The following is a 19,012-nucleotide window of genomic DNA, read 5'->3' as shown; positions in this document are numbered from 1 at the left end:
CAGACTTCCCAAAAGTCCCCTCTCTAAGGTTCTACCATTCAGCTGGGCCTCCTGCTGCGGGGCTGAAGGAAGTGAACAGCAGCTACTTTGTTGCCTGAGGGAAGAGACTTCCAGGCAAAGGCACAGGAAGTGTGAAGACACCGAGAGCAGCTGCATCTATCTTTCCCACAGGCTTTCCGGCTGCTTCTGCTTCTTTTTAAACTTCCAGCTCACGGTCTGTGGTTTGTAGTCATTGTCCCTGTAAGAGCTAATTTTGTACTGCAGGCATGGCTCTTTGTGTTACATGTTTTAAAAATAGTTTACCACTTGTTTTGATTTTGTTTCTAGTACCTATTACTGTGTAGATTTTTTTTTTTTCAGCGCTGGATACTAAACCCAGAGCCTGTAGTCTTCTTATAATGTTTGGTAGTCAAATTTATGATTCACCAGTTCGGTTACTGACCCAGAAAATCTCCCTTGTGAATGTTTTGACGTTTTTGTTTGTTTTATTTTTTTTTTTTTTTGTCCAGACAGAATCTCAACATGTCAACGGGGCAGGCCTTGAATTTGTGACCCCCCTCACCTCTCTGCCTCAAGAATGCTAAGATTACAGATGTATGCCATCTTGCCTGGCTCATCATCTTTTTAATTCATTCATATTTTAATTCTAATTATTTTATGGTTTTATTTTTAACTTTGAAATTTTTGATCCATCTGTTGTTTTCTACGCTTTAAACAGTGAGGCATCTGGTCAGTGAGAATCTAGATTTACATCTTTCTGAAGACTGTGAAACAACCCACCTTCAGACTCATCTGACCCCAGTGGCTCAGACCTACCCACATCCATCTGAGCTGTGGAGGCTCCTGCTTGCAGACTCCACCCACGGGGGGCCCTAGGGGAGCCTGAGCATCTGAAGGAGAGTGTTTATAAGTGTTGCAGCTCTGAGGAGAAAGGTTCCCCCCCACCCCCAATGCAAGTGTTGTAGCTCTGAAGGGAAAAGTATCCTGGCGGCCTGGAGCCAAGGAACACCACAAAGTCACACCACACAACTAACCCCACACAAGAGATTTAAATCGGGAGAGGCCCGAGAGGTGGCTCCTTCTGCTTGGGTGAGAAGCATCGGGGAACTGAGCCTCGAGGGGCTTCCAGAGAGCAGTGGACTTCCAGTTCCTAGGCCACAGTGATGCTTTGAGATGCTGGAGAAGGGGAACAGGAACCCTCCCGCCGCTTTCTCAACTCCCACAACCAGGGCGGTCCAAAGAAGTACCTTGTGAGTCCAAGAGTGCGCTTACGCTCACACCAAAGCCAGCACCCCTTTCCCTCTCCCAGTCACATGGCTGCCTCCAGAACCTTCGGATTCGACGGAAAAAATTCTAGTACTGGTCATGACGGGTTGGAAGGAGAGCTCAACAAGGCCAGCAGTGCCCACTTTTCCTCTGGTGAGCTCTGTGCACAACTGGCCTGCCCACCAGCCTTCTCCCTGAGTATACCCGAACGTGCCGGTCCAAGGGGAATCCCGAGATCCTTTCCTGCTTCCTTCTCCCCAACACTCAGCTGGAAAACACCTAAACCCGGGGCAGGATCTGGTTATCCTGGTTGCTTTTTTTGTCCATCTGACACAAGCTAGAGTTATCTGGGTAGAGGAAAGCCTGGCCTGGAGGCAAATCTGTACGGTATCGCCTTGGTTGATGTGAGAGGACTGGGGACCGTACCTGGGCGGGTGGCACTTGATTGTGTAACAAAGTAAGCTGAGCAAGCCGTGGGGGCAAGCCAGGAGGCGGTGCCCGTTCCTCTGCTTCAGTTCCTACCTCCAGGTCCCTGCCCAAGGTCCTTAAAGCTCTTTGTCCTCACGGCAACAGCAAGCAAAGATGCTCGTGTTGCTAGGGAATCCAGCACTCTCTCTCTGAAGCCACCTAACCGCCTCAGGGGTGGCTGACACCACTGTCATCCTTTGAGCGGCTCCACCACAACACAAGCCCGCAGGACAGGGGCATCTCTCTTGCCGTCATCGTCACCGGGATTGCTGCATCCAGGGGAGAGGTCCACTTATTTTCTAGAGGTCCTCAGGGACAGGCTAAAGAGCTGGGAGATCCTTAGCACAGGGGGAGCTTTCTATCGCCTGCAGTGGCGTAGAAGGTGGCATGTTTCCCCGTCTCTGCCCCTTGCTCTCGGCCAGGTGTTCGTGCCTGGCTCTCCTTTCCTCAGATTCCTGCCACTGGGCACCGCCTCAGTAGAGCCACCAGCAGCCACCTTATCTGAGACTTCAACCCCCCTCCTCGTCCCCCTCCTTCAGCTCTCAGCATCCTGTCTATGGTCTGTCTTCTCTCCCAGCTCCCCAAGGGCAGGAATTCCGATCTCTTTCTTTCAGCGCCAAATCTTTTACGTCTGGAATGTGAGTGCACTTAGCAGCGCCACCTCACCGCTACAGACACCGAAGCGTGCAGAGAAAACACTTGGCTTCAGCAGCAGCCCTGGGATTTCAAGCCCAGATATTCTGAGCACTTCACGTAGACGGCCCTGTGGCCACACAGGGCCGATCGCTGCACTATGGGGTGCGGAAGGCTTGGTCGGACCTGTAGGGAAATAGTTAAACAGGTTACAACGTTACACCTCCTGTAATAGTCCGTAAATGAATTAGAACAGATCTGTAGGTGTGTATGTGGAATGACCTCAAGGCTGTTAGTAAGTGAAAAAGCAAGAAGCCCCAGAGTGCTTTGGAAGTGGTTTTAAAAGAAAGAAATAAACAGAGTGACGGTACACTCCCAGGCTGATGTGCAGAGAAAGGTTCTAGGAGACTCCGGAGGAGCTCGGAGCCTCTTCCTAGAGCAAGATATTCCTGTCCGTTTTTCGTCGTCAAAATTTAAACCTTGCTGGGCGGGGTGGCGCTCACCTGTAATCCCAGCACTTGGTGAGGCCGAGGCAGGCAGATCTCTGTAAGTTCGAGGCCAGCCTGGTCTACAGAGCTAGTCCAGGCCAGCCAAAGCTATAGAGAGATACCCTGTCTTGAAAAACCAAAAAACGAGAAATTTAAAATTTTGTACATGGTTTTCTGTTTTCAACAACCTAAGTTATCATCAGACTGTCTTGACCTGCCAGCTCCTGAAATAATGACACAGAGACTTATTACTTATTATAGCTTAGGCTATTTCCCAACTTAATTAACTGGCTTATCCTAGCCCGTGTTTGCCTCCTGGTCCATTATCTCTCACCCAGTCCTGGTAGGTCTGACTTCCTCTGTGTCTGGCTGGTGAACCTCACGCACCTCTGAATTCTTCCCACAGTTCCTATCTTTGAAGTCCCACTTCTCCTCTCTATTTTTTAAAAAACATTTTAAAATGTTTATTTGTTGTTTATTTTTATGTGTATGGGTGCTCTGTCTGCACATACATCTCCATGTCAGAAGAGGGCATCCGATCACATTATAGATGGCTGTGAGCCACTCTGTGGTTGTGGGGAATTGAACTCAGGACCTCTGGAAGAACAGACAGTGCTCTTAACCTCTAAGCCACCTCTCCAGCCCCATCAACTTTTTATTAAACCAATCAGAAAGTGATGGAGAAGAGTGTTTACAAAATACTGAGGGAGATGATGATCCATAAACATAACAATACCAAAGTCCAGCCAGTACCCAACTCTGTGCCGGTACAGAAATTCACGTCTGGATAATACAAAGACAACCATTACAAAAGGATTAACCTCAACAATAAATCTTTCAGAAAGTTTAAAGCAAAGCTTTAGGACTCATTAGAAAAAATAATAACAGTCCCCTTCCCTACCACTCTGTGCTTGAACTCTTCTGTTCCTAAAGGCAGTGAACTCAACCCTCACTTCTGCCCCTCTGTTTGCTGTTCTCCTTCTAAGTCCAGTTCTGAGCTACATGCCCAGGTCCTGAAGCGATGCACATCACTGGCGGCTCTTGATAACCGTGTGTTCTGAGGCTGGGGCGTAGCTGAACGGAGGAGCACTTGCCTAGTGTGCATGATACCCCAGGTGTGATGGAAGCACTCTTACCTCCTCCCTCCCCCAAAGCAGGGTCTGATTCGGCAGGTCTGGGGCAGCTTCCAAGATTCTGAACTTCCACTCCCATACGCTGCTGATGCTGCTGGCTCATGGACCACTCTGAATGGCCAGATTAGATGCTAACACAGCTACTTCCCCATTTCTCTGTTTTTTATCTTACTTCCTACCGTAGAAAATGAAATGGTATTTCTCCTCTATCATTACCCCTCTCTTCCCCCAAACACAAATTCTTATACCTTTGTAGATAATATCCATGCCTTAGATACATACTTACTATGATTTCCTTTCCCGTTCAGCTTTTTAATTTTATTTTTATTTTCCTAGAGCTATTATTGATCCCCCCATCTTACCTTCATTAAAGCACTTACGAATTTCCAGATAAAATGAAAAATCTCTGCTTAGTAAGCCCAAATATTCCACAGTATCTACATAAAAGCTGAGTATGTGGCGCACACCTTTAATCCCGGCACTTGGGAGGCAGAGGCAGGTGGATCTCTATGAGTTTGAGGCCAGCTACGTAATAACTTCCAACCGCCCGAGACTTTGTATAAAAACCCCTACATGTTAGAACCGGGTCCTCCAGGTCCAGTGTGGACTAGTTAGTCCGTAGAGTTCCATATACATGTCAGGAGCAGATAGGAGGGTTTGGAGTTCGCGTCCATCCTGACTGCTGCTTGTACAATTGCCTTCCTTCTTTCGGCAACACCCCACCTCTGTCCCAGATGTTTGCAGTGCCCAGGGCTATGTAACTGGAGACTGATTTTTTTTAGTCTTCTTTGCAACAAGCTGACATAAACAGGGAAAGTGCAGAGTACCCTATGCAGCTACCTATCTTCTTCCTTAAGTACTGAAACGGGAACAAAGTGCCCTAAGGCAAGAGGACTGCCAGCCTCCGCCGCACTGACATAGAGAAACAGAATCTCTCTCGTGATAAAGCCCGGGCCAGAGCTGATTTGGGATATAACTCTTTGTCTATGAGGCATAATTCACAGGCTCCTTCTAGTAAGACACTGGCATTCTTGCCAAGATGCCTAAGCCCCATTCTGATATGTTTTAAGTCAGACCTCTTCCAGGAAGCTGGCTTCCCATCTACATTGCTGTCAGTCATCAGTCAGGCCTTTAGCAATCTGAAACTGGACTTTCTTTTTTTATTATTTTGTTGAGCAAGGAATATTTAACCGCTCTTATATAAAAGGGAAAGGACTGTGGTGGTCATGGTGGCACACACTGAAGGGACTGAGGTAGGAGAATCACAAGTTGGAGGTCAGCCTAGGCGACATAATAGCAATCTTCAGGTTAAGTGTAGAGCCAGAGCCAGACACACACACATGCACACACACACACACACACAGACACAGAGACAGAGAGAGGAAGAAAGAGAGGGAGAGACAGAAACAGAGAGACATGCACAGAAAGAGAGAGAGAGAGTTTCAACAGTATTTGCCTCTCTTCCAGCTATGAGGGAGCTAGGTTCACCTGGGTTCCAGTGAGCTTTGAGTGCACCAAACAGGAAGGTGTTTGGTCTGAGCCTCTAAGGTCCCTGGAGGATGGCGGGTAATGAGATTTGTATCGGGTCAGTTACTGTGTGCTTACGGCAACCTAAGCTTACCATGCTTTGGCTAATATAATTTTCTCAGTGATCGCACAGGTAGGAATTGGGAAAAGCCTCCGTGGCTTTTTCCTGCCAAGCATCCATGGTGGGTGGGATGGGGGAATCAAAATATGGATTAAAATGAGGGAGGGGTCCTACACGGGTCACAAATAACCGCAAATAAAGGCTCAGTCAGTAGCCTTCTGCACTCGAGAAACAGAAGCTGAGGAGTGGGAGGGAGTCCTGAGGACCCCTGCAAGTGTGCAGCCTGTGCCCCAAAAGCTTCTGTTCACCCTAGGATTGAGCCTGGAGTTTGCTGTGTCCCGAGTGGGGACAGGGAAGAAGCCAGCTTAGGGCCAGGGGAGATGGGGAGGTATGTTAGAGTTTTGTCAATGTGACCCAATACCTGACTTACGGGAGGACAGGTTTAAAACATTGGTTTGGGGCTGGAGAGACGGCTCAGCAGTTAAGAGCCCTCAGTGCTCTTCTGTAACTGTATTATCAGTACTGAGTAGGGGGGATGGTTAGAAGTCAGGGCCCTGAAGCCGGAGAATTGCCATGAGTTCCACACCAGCCCCAAAGAAGACCCTGTCTCAAATATTGGTTACCTAACTAAAAGTTATTCAGGGGGCTGGAAGGATGCTCAACAGTTAAAAGCCTTTCTTGCTCTTGCAGAGGGCCTGAGCTCAGTTTCCAGCACCCATGACAGGTGACTCTTTTAACTGCCATGAAAAGATGAGGCACCAATACATAAATAATTTTTAAATTAAAAAAAAATAGCTGTGTAGTGGCAGCACCTGGGAGGCAGAGGCAGAGGGATCTCTGTGAGTTCAAGGCCAGCCTACTCTACATAGCTAGTTCCAGGACAGCCAGGGCTGCACAGAGAAACCCTGTCTCAAATTTGTTATATCTCATTTGTATTATATATTTTTTTATTTGTGTGTGTGTGCGTGCCATGGCATGCACGTAGAGGTCAGAGGACAACTTTGTAGGGCCTGTTCTCTCCTGTCCACTCTTATGTGGGTTCTGGGGACTGAAGTAAGGCTGTCAGGCTTGACTATCATATGGCCAGTGCCTTTACCAGCTGAGCCAAGTCAACAGCAGGGGAGAAAGGGTTCACTATGGCTCATGGTTTCAGAGGTTTCATGCCGTGGTCAGTTGGCTCCCTTGTTTCTGCCGTGGCTCCCTAACTCCTCCTGAGTTAGAGCATCGTGGTGGAAGGCAGGGAAGAGCACAGCTAGGCACCTGGTGCAGGAAGCATGTAGGGAGACAGGAAGGGGCCACAGACTAGGACTTTCCAGGACACAGCCCCAGGGACCACTGTGTTATGAATCCACTGAGGAAGACAGGGTCCTTCTGATTCAGTCACTTCCCGGAGCCCCACCTTGGGACACTACTGCTTTGGGAACCACGCCTTCAACACACGAGCCTTTTGGGGAATGCTTGATATCCCAAATGAGGCCTGGCCATCACCACTCTTCAGGTCCAGCACCTGGCCCAGATCCCAGCAGACAGCCCCTTTAGATGGCCAGAACTCTGTCAACCAGCAGGAGTGGACTCTGGACCAGCAGGAAAGGCAGAGCCATGGGAATCGAATCAGGCAGAACACTCCCCACCCCCATACCTCACCCTTGTTAAGACCGCTCATCATTTTCTGAGGTTTGTTGTGTGTTGAAAGCACCAACACATTTTTTTAAAAAAGAACAGTGTTATCACCACCATCATATATCTGAAAGGCTTACACTTGTCTAATTAGCAAGTACACACACACACACACACACACACACACAGTGTAGGTAGCTGCTCTGTTCTTCAGATAATTACAGGAATAGCGAGGGGCATCTTCTCAGGGACAGGATGTGGTCGGGGATGGGATGTGCTCATACCGATGGCTGCTGAATCTCGGTCCTGTCAGAACGACTGTCAGCCTGTGCATACGTGTAAGCACCCACAGAAAGCTCCGTGTTTATAGCTCTTCAGGCTCAGACCAGCTTCCCTATGTTCCAGAAGGTAGACCAGAGCTGACCCTGAGTGGTGAGAAGAGGAAACTACACAGCCATTAGCTCCCAAACTCCAAGGTCAAGGGCTGCAGGCATGACGACAGCCCCCAAAGCTGGTGGGGAGGTACTGCCCTATCTGATCCATAGGTCTAGCTCAGAGGCTATTCTGGCTGCCATCCATCTTGGAGGATGACAGGTGGCTGAGATAAGAGGGTTCAGCCTTTCCATGAAGTTTGGGGCACTTTGGAGTGCCTTGGTGACCACAGTCCTCTGTCCGCAGACTGGAGGCAGAAGGCAGCGACGTAAGGGAAAGGAAGGGTGAAGGCTTAGGCTCTTATGCCTGGGTCTGAGGTCACACCTTGCCCCTAACCCAAGATCCAGGCTCAGTCACCCAAAGAGGAGACAGACAGAGCCTCACAGCCACTAAGAATTAAAAACCTATCGATTTTCCCCATTAGCTAAAGAACGCCATCAGAGTGCATTAAAACCAGGCACAGCACAGCTTCGTGAATAATTAACATCTGCAAATGACAGCCCCATGGGGCCTGGGGAGGGGGAAGGGACATCCAGAGGCCAGAGCCGACCTGACCTCTCTGACTCCCACCTCAGGGACTGCAGCATGGGCTACCTCCATCCTGTCTCTTGTCCCTTCCCAGTCCACGTACTCCTTTTGGAGGAACACCCTGTTGAGTCTGTGTATCCAGAGAGCTGGGCTTGACCCTTGAACAGGAAAGGGAAGCCCTGAGTGTCACAACCTTAAGGAAGATGCTACTCCTTTCTGAACACACTCTGCTATGCAGTGCAGGGACTGGACCAGCTGGCCTCTAGCTACGTCGGTCAGTCTGTGGTCCTAGGTAGGGACAGAAATCTAAAAACACATCTTCAGCAGAACCTGTGTGAGGACCCAGGCTTCCCAGATCATCGCCCCAGCTCGATTTTGAACAAGCAGAAAGAAGCACCTGCTTTGGGCAGGCCAATTCAGATAAGGTGCTCCATCTTATCTAGTAGATGAAAGCAGACCATCAAGAGCAGACAACCCAGAAAAGAGACCCCATCCCCAGAGGCAGGCGTGGATCTCAGCTTGAGGGAAACCTACACAGGAGACTCAAAAGTTCAAGGCCAGCCTCGCTACACAGTAAAACATCAGAAAGAAAGAGAAAGAAGGGGAAGAGAAAGGGAGTTGATTAGGAAGAACCATCCTTCAGGCTAATCAACAAGAAAACCCTTCCTTGGGCTGTGCCATTTAGAAGAAGACAAAGTTCCATGCAAACAGTTGATGTTGGCAGAGCTGGGCGCCCAGCCCCAAGATGCTATCTGCCAGCATGTTCTTGTGTACTGCTCAGGAGCCAGCTCCCTTTTTTCTTGTCCAGACCTGTTCTTCCAGTAGTGAAACTCGGTTCAGATGGTCCTTCCAGGCTTCTAACTCTCCCACCTCCAAACTCCCCAGGTCCTCAAGCCCCAAGCCAAGTTCCCACTTCATATTTCCCACCCACCATCCCTCTTCACCACCCATGCTGAGCAGAGTGGCTCAGAACAAACACTTCTGACACCTCTTGACCATGTTTGTCTCTTCTTGTTTTGTAAGGCTCTGACGACTGGTCTGCTACTCTTGGCCCCCCTGCCCCCACTTGAGCCCCAGGAAAGCTCTCCTCCAACATCCAAAAAGCCATCTTAAAGACCTTTCCTGTCCCTCCCTTTCTATGCCCAAGTGCCCGCTAATTTGTGTGTTTGGGCTGGAAGGTTCTCTCTAGAGTCTTCAGCTTGGAGTTGGTTCCTCCCTCTCCTGCAGGCTGCCTCTCTGATGTCACCTTTCTCGGGAGTTCTATCCCAGAACAGCCTTTCTAACTACCTGCCTGCCCACCAGACCCTCTCACATCTCCTGGTTAACCCCCTCCCCCGCAACACACACACCTTGAACCCTTTTTACAACCTGAATTTCTTTATCCTTTGTTTTCTCTGCCCCCAGGGTTGCGAGTTGCCTGTGTTGTCAATTTTTGCACAGATAAGGGTGGCTGAAAACCAGCCCAGGTCCCCGCCGCAGGGCTCTGCGGTTGCCTCGAGGGAGCACTCTTTCTGACTCATTGGTACTGTATAGAGTAGCCTCAAGCCCCTCAGCCTCCTCTGGGTACAAGCCCACCAAGGGAGGAGGAGCCTCTGCCTCTCACGTCAGTGCGGTTCTGCCTGCCCCCTCTTTCCCCTTTCTCCCCCGGTGCCTGATAGATACATAATGATGATTAGGAAGCAGGCAAACAAGGTCCACTCTGCTATCCCTGCGCCAAGCGAACTACTAAGCAATGCCTGCCTCATCCCTGGCCCCCATTCAAAGTGGCCATGCAATTGGACCCAGAGTCAGCGATGGCGATTTCTGGGAATGTGGAGGGGCTTGGTTAGTTGACGGTGGAGGTGTGAACTGGGGAGCTCCTGGGTGTGGTGGGGGGTGTGTGAACTGGAGCTCAGAGCTCTGAGTCCCACCCCGATCTGCCCTACCTGTTCAGAGAAGGCCCAGGTGACACAGGAAATCCGACCAAGCCCCAGGGACTGCGCCGCCGGCACAGGCTCGCAGGCAGGAGGCATTACAGCGCGCCAGGCTCCCAGCAGAGGCGTGGTCCTTGCTTCCCTCTCAGTGGCCAGCCGCAGCCTCCCAGCTCCGGCAGAGAAGGAGTTAACTTCCAGGCTTCTCAGCGTGAATGTGGAGCTATTAATACCCACAGCCCAGCCATCTAGAGCCACCACAAGGCTCAGCCCAGAGCTGAGCAGAGGGAGCAGGGAGCAGAGCAGCCTCCGGTCTGGCCACCAGGCACCTGACTTCAAGGGTCAGAACTTTTTCCCAGGGACAGTGTAGACACTGGGCCAGCCTCCCCTGACCCTCGCCTACCCTCCAGCGTCGAGCGTCAGTTGGCTTTCCTGCAGGTCACTGTACTGCTCTCTCCAGCAGTGAAGAACAAACTTTGTCAGTCACCTCTATGCCTGCTGGTCAACTAGGAGGAGCAGACCGCTGGACAGACAGAGAGACAGAAGAAGGCCAAGTCGTCTGTGGGCCTGCGCTCCCAGTCCTCCTCTGGCAGACATCAGCAGAGTGGGCGGCTGAGGGGCTGAGGGCTCCTACAGAGTCGGCAACAGGACCTCTCTGGCCATTACCAGCCGCCTCTTGAGTCCAGGCAGCTGCTAGCTGCTGTTCGAGTGTGGATCCCGTGGCTGGACGCCCTGGGCCTCAGGACAGGAGCCTCAAGAGAGCCACAGGCTCTTCCACCTACCGAGGCAACGGGTAACCTGAGGGAGAAGGCGCAGGTGGCAGGTAGGCAGGTACGGGGTCCCGAGGCCGACAGGTTGCTGACCCTGGAGCCCACTGCCTCAGAGAACCGGGACCTGGCTGCGGAGGATGCTGTGGAGGCCACCAACCGTCCCCCCTGCCCTGTCCTGCGGCTGCCTCCTGCCTGGCCCCTGGGCTGTGGAGCAGATGATGTGCCAGCCTTCTGCTTGGTCTGCTTCCACAGAGAGGAGGAGGAACTGGAAGAGCTTCCACTGCAGAGGTCAGTTCCCTGGTGGGCAGCTGGCATGACCACCGTGCGGCCCTCAACCAGGAGCTTAGGGGCCTGCTAACGATGCTTAGGGCACCCGTCTGCCCAGCCGTCCCACCCCCTCCTTCTTCCTGCTGAGCCCACTGGCTGTCCCCACAACCTCCTCCCCATTCCTCCCACTCTGGCCCTGGACCGACTTGCCTGTCTCTTCCCTCACATTGTGGTCATGTCTTGTCCCTACTTAGAGACCTCCAGAGCTCCCCAATTTCTACAACAGAAAGTCAGAGCCCAGCATTCAAGACCTGTGTGATTGGGGCCAATGCCCCATCTCACTCTGTTCCCCTAGGAGTACCCTGGCTCCCCTCCACCCAGGTCTCACCGAAATGCCTCTTCTTCCAGGAAGGCCTTCCAGAAGCCGCAGGCCCACTCCCATCCAAGAGCCCCTTGCCCTCCTAGCATTGCACTGGCGTTTAACAGGTGTTCAGTCTCTGTTGAATTAATATGTGAAAATGTGCATGCGGTACGCGTGCGCATGCGTGAGTACTCACGTATGTGCAAAAGAGGAAAGAGAGAAGATGAAGGCTTCTGCTGTTGGGATTGTGCATTTGTGGGAGAGCGTGTGGGGTTGTGTACACAGGTTCCTAGAGGCAGATGTGAGTTTCCGTGTACCTTTGTGACGAGAGGGGCAGGGGCTATGTGTGGTGCCAGGCGGGGGTCAGACTCTAGGCACTGACTGCTGTGCCTTTCCCAGCTGTCCCCTCCCTGACCCTCAGGAGCGCGTGACCCAAGCTGGGACCCGGGCTCTGACAGTAGATGTACAAGCTGACAGGGTCACCTCTGCTCCAGCCACGCCAGTGCCACTGTGGGAAAGGCAGACGCAGGACCAAGCTAGGGCCTCTTCCGTGCCCATTAAAGAACAGGGGGAGAAAACACGGGCTCCCGCATCCTGACCACGTTGGACCCCACATCTGTGGTTTCCCTGACGGGGGCTTCTGTGTCCTCATCCGAGACATGGGAGGATGCTTCCTGCCCTGGTTGCCAGCTGACCATGCAAGACAGTGACTAGACACCTGCAGGGTGCCAGGCTTCAGCTGGGGCCTGGAATCCTGGCAGAGCCACAGGGAGGTCTGATAGGAGACGGGCTGGGCACAGACTGAGGGCACGTTAGTGGGAGTGGGTACACAGTGCCAGTGGAGTCAGAATGCAAATGGACCACCTCTGCTTACAGGAAGCACAGCTTGCTCCACCGAGTCTACCTAGAAGTGCAGATTCGCAGGAGGCCTGAGGAAAGCTGCTAGTGGGCTGTGGGATGGCAAGGGTGAAGGCAGGTGGTCTGAAACAGTAACTGGACAACGATGGCGTGAGGACGGCAAAGACGGTAGTGTCAGATCACGTAAGTCTGGACGTCCTGATCTGCAGGCGCCGGACAGGCAGGTTTCGAGGCTCAGTGACGCTGTTCTTCAGGCCACAGAATTCCACACCCCTAGCGGAGCCGTTGCTTTCGCAGTGGAGGCTTGTTTGGTGAATGAGTGAGAGAACAAACGAAATGACGCGGGGAGACAGGGCCTGCAGGTCCAGGGTGCAGGAGCCCACGTCTTCCCCTCTGGTTCTTTGTTCGTTTTTGGTTTTTTTGAGACAGGGTTTCTCTGTGTAGCCTTGGCTGTCCTGGACTCGCTTTGTAGACCAGGCTGGCCTCAAACCCACAGAGATCTGCCTGCCTCTGCCTCCCTGAGTGCTGGGATTAAAGGTGTGCCCCACTACTGCCCGGCTTCTCCTGTTCTTTAATGGGCACAAATTGCATCATTTGCCTTGGCTATCTTTCTGTCTCTCTTTTCTGTGTCTCTGTGTCTCTCTTTGTCTGTCTCTCTTCCTATCTCATGGTGTGAATGGAACCCAGGGCCTTGCACATTTAGATTAACGTGCAAGGTTAATTTTAGGTTAATTCTCTGCCCTGAGCTGACTGACAACAACACACATTGCCAAGCTCTGCCTTGGTGTCCCCTGGCTTCAAGTCTTGGAGCAATGAACATATGCTAATCAGCCTCTACTGGTGAGTGACTCGAGAAACCCCAGAACGAGGCTCAAGTCTTAGAGCCAGGGTCTTTCGCCTTCTCTTCCTCATCTTTCCTCCACTCCACCTGCAGCTTTGGGGATTCCTGTGTGTCCTTTTGTCTTCCCCTCTGGGATGTAATGGCCTATGTTTGTAGAAGCAGCTGCTGTACTTTCTAACCGACGGACTCTGGCTCTTTAAGGCCTAGGGAGGGGACACTGCCAGGCTGGGCAGAGATGGTGACCACAGGTGCCAGGTGGTGAAGCTAAAAATACTGAGTGATGTGGACAGCCAGGCTGCAGGAGCCAGGCAAGGCTGGCTGGGAGGGCAGCGAGATGGGGCGAGGTCACCTTGGACTTAGACTATGTGGTTCGCTGAAAGCCCTCACCACCACGCCCAGCCTTTCTCTGGTGCAAGGGTTTCTCTAGAACACCCAACTGCCATCTTTAAAAAGCCATTGGGTTGGCCTGATTCTGCCACAGTCCTCTTCTGTGTAACTCCGAGGTCTCTTTGGGTCTCAGGAAGATCAGGGGCAGAAAGGCTGTAAGACAATCCGCTCATCCCTTTGTAGGTTGAACAAACTCCCTGGAGCCTTTGGGACTGAACGCTGAAGTCAGTCACAGAGAAGAGAGGGATACAGACACACCTCCCCGGCTGGGCTCACTGCCCTGGGGGCACAAATGGTGGTCGGTCATGGAAACTCGCATCTCTGTGAGCTGTAATGAGAGTGTGAGCACGGCGGCCCTAGAATCTGCCTCGCGTTGATGTATGCTGTGCCGCATGTCAGTGAGTGTCACCAGCCACCTGCTCGTGCTGTTGTAATGTGTTAATTAGGGTGAGGCAGCTGTCGTGCCCATGGGCCTGGCACATTCAACTGTAAAGACTCCATTCTTTACAGCTGACATCCACGTAACGGAGCCTGGTGACAGGGGCTCTGCTCCAAGCGGTCTTTCACGGACCCTGGATCCTTCAGTCTCGGGACAGGCATCACTCAGAACCTCGGAATCCACTGCCAGAATCTACATTCCACTGGCAGACAAGGAAGGGAGAATGGAGGAGGCCAAGCGTGGCTCGTGCCTGCAAACCAGCATTCAGGAGTCTGAGGCAGCACTGTGAGTTCAAGGCCAGCCAGGGCTATATTCTACCTCAAGATATCACCCAAGGCTTTTGTCAGTCACAGGTTGGGACAGCTTGTTTTACCTGCGTCCATGTGCATTGGCTGCAGCAGCTAACTGCAAGGGCAGCTGGGAAAGGTAGTTCAGCGGAACAGCCTCACTGGGGCATTAGGAAAGTGGACCAGTTTGATGTAGGAAGACAAATCACCTTATGATAGGCGGCGAACATGCTCATTCGTTCACTCAGCAAAGTGGGATGGCATCTTGCATGGGGGAGAGCGAGGAGCCACATGAGAAACACCAGCTTTGCAGTCCCGGGCTTAGGCCTAGGAGTGACAGACAATACCTGAAGTAAAAGGCATGAGGTTCAAACAGGTTCAAACCCGCTGGGGAGGAAATGAACAGCGACACACATGGGAGACACACACTGAGAACTGAGAAGCTGACAGCTCAGACCTGGAAAGGGAAGGGGGCTGGCCATCCATGCAGACGGAACGGAGAGGCAAAGGGCTGGAGGCCACCGGCAGGCAGTGAGTGCTCGCTCTGATAGGCTGGTGTGGACAAGGCAGAGAAGTACGGTTAGTGGGACAGTGTCATGGACGAGACGGGAACAGGCCAGATCAATCAGGCCTTGATAGCCTGCTGAGAACATCGGATTTTATACCAGGTGGGGGATATGGGAGCTTTTGGAAGCTTTTAAGTGGGGAAGAAAAAAACCCCGATGAAATCTGATTGACATTTTAAAAGATCCCTGGGGCTACTCTGGGCGAATCAAGGGCTGCTGGGCCAGCATGAATCCAGGACACCAGTGCTGAGGTCATGGATGGATACGCAGGGTGGGTGACCTGCGGGCAGGCTGGGGTTAAGGGAAGAAGGTAGCAGCTAGTGTGTTTTGAAGATGGTTTGTCCCAAGAATTCCCACATAAGTTCAATCCCCAAAGACTTATGTCAATAGCATCAAAAGACAGAAACTTAACTTAGCTGTGCTGGTAGAGATAGGTAGAGATTTCAACGGATTAGGTCTTCAGGGTGGGAGCTCTCATGAATGGTGGCGGCTCTGTAGGCAGAGGGAGCGAAGCCACAGGAGCCTACCAAGGTGTGGGTGAATCCCACCATGAGGTACCTTTCAACACCTTCCTGCTCCCCGAAGAGCCCACGCAATGCTGCTTGGACTTCCAGGCCGAAAAACCTGTGCACAGACTCTTTTAAAGAATAATTTTATGACCTGGGCGCAGTGGTGCACAGCTGTGATCCCGGCACTCAGGGAGGCAGAGGCAGGCGGATCTCTGTGAGTTTGAGACCAGCCTGGTCTACAAAGTGAGTCCAGGATAGCCAAGGCTACACAGAAAAATCCTGTCTCGAAAAAAACCAAAAGGCAAACCAAACCGAAACAAACAAACAAACAAACAAAATAATACTTTTATGAGCTGGAGAGATGATGGCTCAGAGGTTAAGAGCACTGGCTGTTCTTTCAAAGGTCCTGAGTTCAACTCTCAGCAACCAGGTGGTGTCTCATAACCATCTCTAATGACATTTGGTGTCCTCTTCTGGCATATAGGCATACATACAGACAGAATAAATATAAATAAATAAATATGCCTGTGTTGGAGGTTGGTCTAATGCTGATTACTGTCCCTGAAGATCTGGTTACTGCCTGCCAGAAACACCCATCCTTGTCTGATTAAACAGTTTATATCTGGGCAGGGCAGAATGGGGTAGGAATGGCTAGATTCCTGGGCTTCTGAGGAGAATCATGGGAAACAAATGGACAGGAAGAGAGGAAGAAAGGATGCCAGGATGGGTTAGTGTGGAGAAAAAAAACATGTGGGCTGGGAGAAAGGACTCCAATAATGGTGTGAAAAGGCCCAGATGAAGAATAAAAGCAAGTTTTTATGAGATTATGGATGAAAGATAGGATGGTTGAGGAGAATGGCATTGGATGGGGGCTGGGAAATGGATGGTGAGGTGATTCAGACAGTATAGGTAGGACTATCTTCCTGGCCCAAGGTAAATAAGGCAATTACAAACCTAATAGGTGTCTGGGTCTTATTATTTGTGATAGCAGGTTAAAAAAAAATACTGCCATAATAATCTTAGGGCTAGAAATAAACATTTTATAGCCCAATACTCACTTTTTTTTATTTACAAACACATACCTGACATCTCTAAGAACTTATTATGTTTAAAAAAAATTTTGTTTTTACTTATATGTATATGTCTGTGTAAGTATATGCCATGCGTGCGTGGGTGCCCTTGGAGGTCAGCTGGAGTTAGGGTGGGCCACAGGAAATGGGTATTGGGAACTGAACTAGGGTCCACTGAACCACCTCTCCAGCTCCATCCTTTTTGCTTTTCTTCTTACTATTATTTTTAAGAATTTCTGGGTCACCCGGTATGAAGTATAGTCGGGGTTAATTCCATTTTATTTCTTCAGTTATTTATTTCTGAATGGGGGTGGGGCGTAAAGTACCATGAAGGGTGTAGAGGTCAGAGAACAAATGTGGAGGTATAAGTTCTCTTCTTCCAACACGTAGGTCCTGGGGATCAAACTCAGGCCATCAGGTTCGGCAGCAAGCTCTTTACTCACTGAGCCATCTCGCTGGCCCCTGGCAAACTTTCCTTCCTTCCTTCCTTCCTTCCTTCCTTCCTTCCTTCCTTCCTTTCTTTCTTTCTTTCTTTCTTTCTTTCTTCTAAGGATAAGTTTATTTAGAACACTTCAAACAAAGCAGTGGGCAGTGCAGGAGAGCCCGGCCTGCAAATCTTTCTAAATTTTGGATCTCGCATGTACCCCCGAGGGCCCACGTGTTAAAGGCGTGGTTCCCTCGGTGACAGTACCGGAAAGTAGCGGAGTCATTGAGAGGTGGGGCCTGATGTGAGGGAGTCAGGTCTTCCGGGGAGATGCTCTTGTGTGGGTACCGGGACCCAAGTGTTTGCTCTCTCTTCTCTCTGCCCATCACGGCACGCGTCAGCTGGAAAGTACTTGCTGGAAAAGGAGACGAGGGCAGCAAATGTAGGAACTAAGTTAACGAACCTAACCCGGACGTTTTCCCGGGCATAACCCCTCAGCTGAGCATGGACAGGCCCACGGTTAACTCTTCACATCTAGCTAGATGCAGGCTCCGGCTGGGTGGGTGTGGCGGTGCATGTCCCTAATCCCAACAAAGGCGGGCAGATGTCTGTGAGTTTGGGGACAGAATGGTCTACATTAGCGAGTTCCAGGCCAGCCAGGGCTACATAGGGAGACTCTATCTCCAACAAAACAAAACAAAACAAAAATCTGGCTGGGATGGGAGAGATGGCTCAGTGGTTAAGAGCGCTGGCCACTCTTTCAGAGAACCCGGGTTCAATTCCTAGCACCCATGAGGTGGTTCACAGCCACCTGTAACTCCAGTCCCAGGGGGTGTGGCGCCCTCTTTTGGTCTCCGTGGGCGTAAGGCATGCGTGTGGTGCACAGACATACAAGCTGACAAAAAACACCCCCCAAACATTAAATAAATAAATAAATAGTAAAAAGAATCCTGTGGCCCACGAAGACTGGACGTTTATTCCCAAGAGAGGACGAGACAGCTAGATGGGTGGTCCTGCATCCAGCTGGGAGATCACGCAGAGGTGAGAAGTACCGGCCCCTCTCCTAGTTACCCGGCCTTCTTCCGACACGCTGCTGCTGCTGCACACTGGGCTCCGGCCTGACCTTTCAGGAGTTCACCCTGTCTCTCTGTGGCCGTTGGGGACCGTTCTGTTTGTTCTAGTGTTCTTCTCCCCACGTAGTTGCTCTGGCCTTCAAATCGCACACCCCATCTGTGTGAAGTCGGCTGGGTGTGTGTGTGTGTGTGTGTGTGTGTGTGTGTGTGTGGAATGGAACCCAGGGCCTCAGGCATGTTCAGTACGTGCTGTGCCACGGGGTAACGGACCAGCTGAGAAAAGAGTATCCAAATATAGCGGCCCAGCCCAACGTTTTTATGCCGAACCTCTGTCACCCAGCACGCCTCTCCCTGCAAGCACTGGATTTCTCAACTGCAAGAAGTTTTTATATTTCACTCTTTAAAACTGGGCGCTTGGAATGCAGAGTCTGTAAGCAGTGAGTATAGGAGGTTCTGACAGCTGTATACACACGTATACAACAGCGCTGACAAAGGTAACTAACCCAAGCCTCCACCCAGAAATAGGACATTTTGTCTTCCCAGAAAGTTTCTCTTGTTACCGACACACACACACACACACACACACACACACACACACACACACACGGGAAGTGGAGAGATGAAACTACCAGGGTTTATACCAGCCTTTGAAGTCTCTTAAGAACGAGCCGGAAACCAGGGACCCACTTTTGAGACAATCCTGAGTCTGAGCAGAACCAAAGCAAGCAGGGAAATAGGGTTTGTAGGGGAAAAAACAACAAACAAACAAAAACCTTTTAAACAAGCCGTGTTCTCTTGTGCCCAGAGACTAAAAAAATACATAGTAACTATGACAGAGATTGGAGATGTATCCAGAAGTAACAGGAACAAAAGGTCGGGCTGGAGTCTAGAGCCTGTTTCAAAACAACAATGTATAAGTGTATTTCATAAACGCAACTTTATTTATTTATTTATTTTCTGTTAACACATCTCAATATGTAGCTCAGGCTGTCCTGGAACCTGCCGTCCTGGCCCAGTCAGCTCAGGGCCAGCTGGGCCTGTGTCACCATGCCCTGCTTTGTTTCTGTAGGGATAACCACAGGAACAACAACAGGGAG

The 19,012-nt window shown here is 51.0% G+C and overlaps 1 protein-coding gene across 1 annotated transcript in view; it reads left to right on the top strand.

Moving 5' to 3' along the window:
• Nucleotides 1-10,977: 10,977 nt before the first annotated feature.
• The window catches only part of Sbk1 (SH3 domain binding kinase 1), a 41,139-nt gene continuing 33,104 nt past the window's right edge, over nt 10,978-19,012 (top strand). The window contains exon 1 of the mRNA XM_060366858.1: nt 10,978-11,121. The gene's annotated coding sequence lies outside the window, so the exon portion shown is untranslated. The remainder of the gene's footprint in view (nt 11,122-19,012) is intronic.

Source organism: Meriones unguiculatus, chromosome 14 (genome assembly GCF_030254825.1).
Source record: "Meriones unguiculatus strain TT.TT164.6M chromosome 14, Bangor_MerUng_6.1, whole genome shotgun sequence".
In the NCBI taxonomy this organism is placed as follows: domain Eukaryota; kingdom Metazoa; phylum Chordata; class Mammalia; order Rodentia; family Muridae; genus Meriones; species Meriones unguiculatus.
The sequence above is the reverse complement of the archived record's forward strand: the minus strand, read 5'-3'. Positions and strand labels throughout refer to the sequence as shown.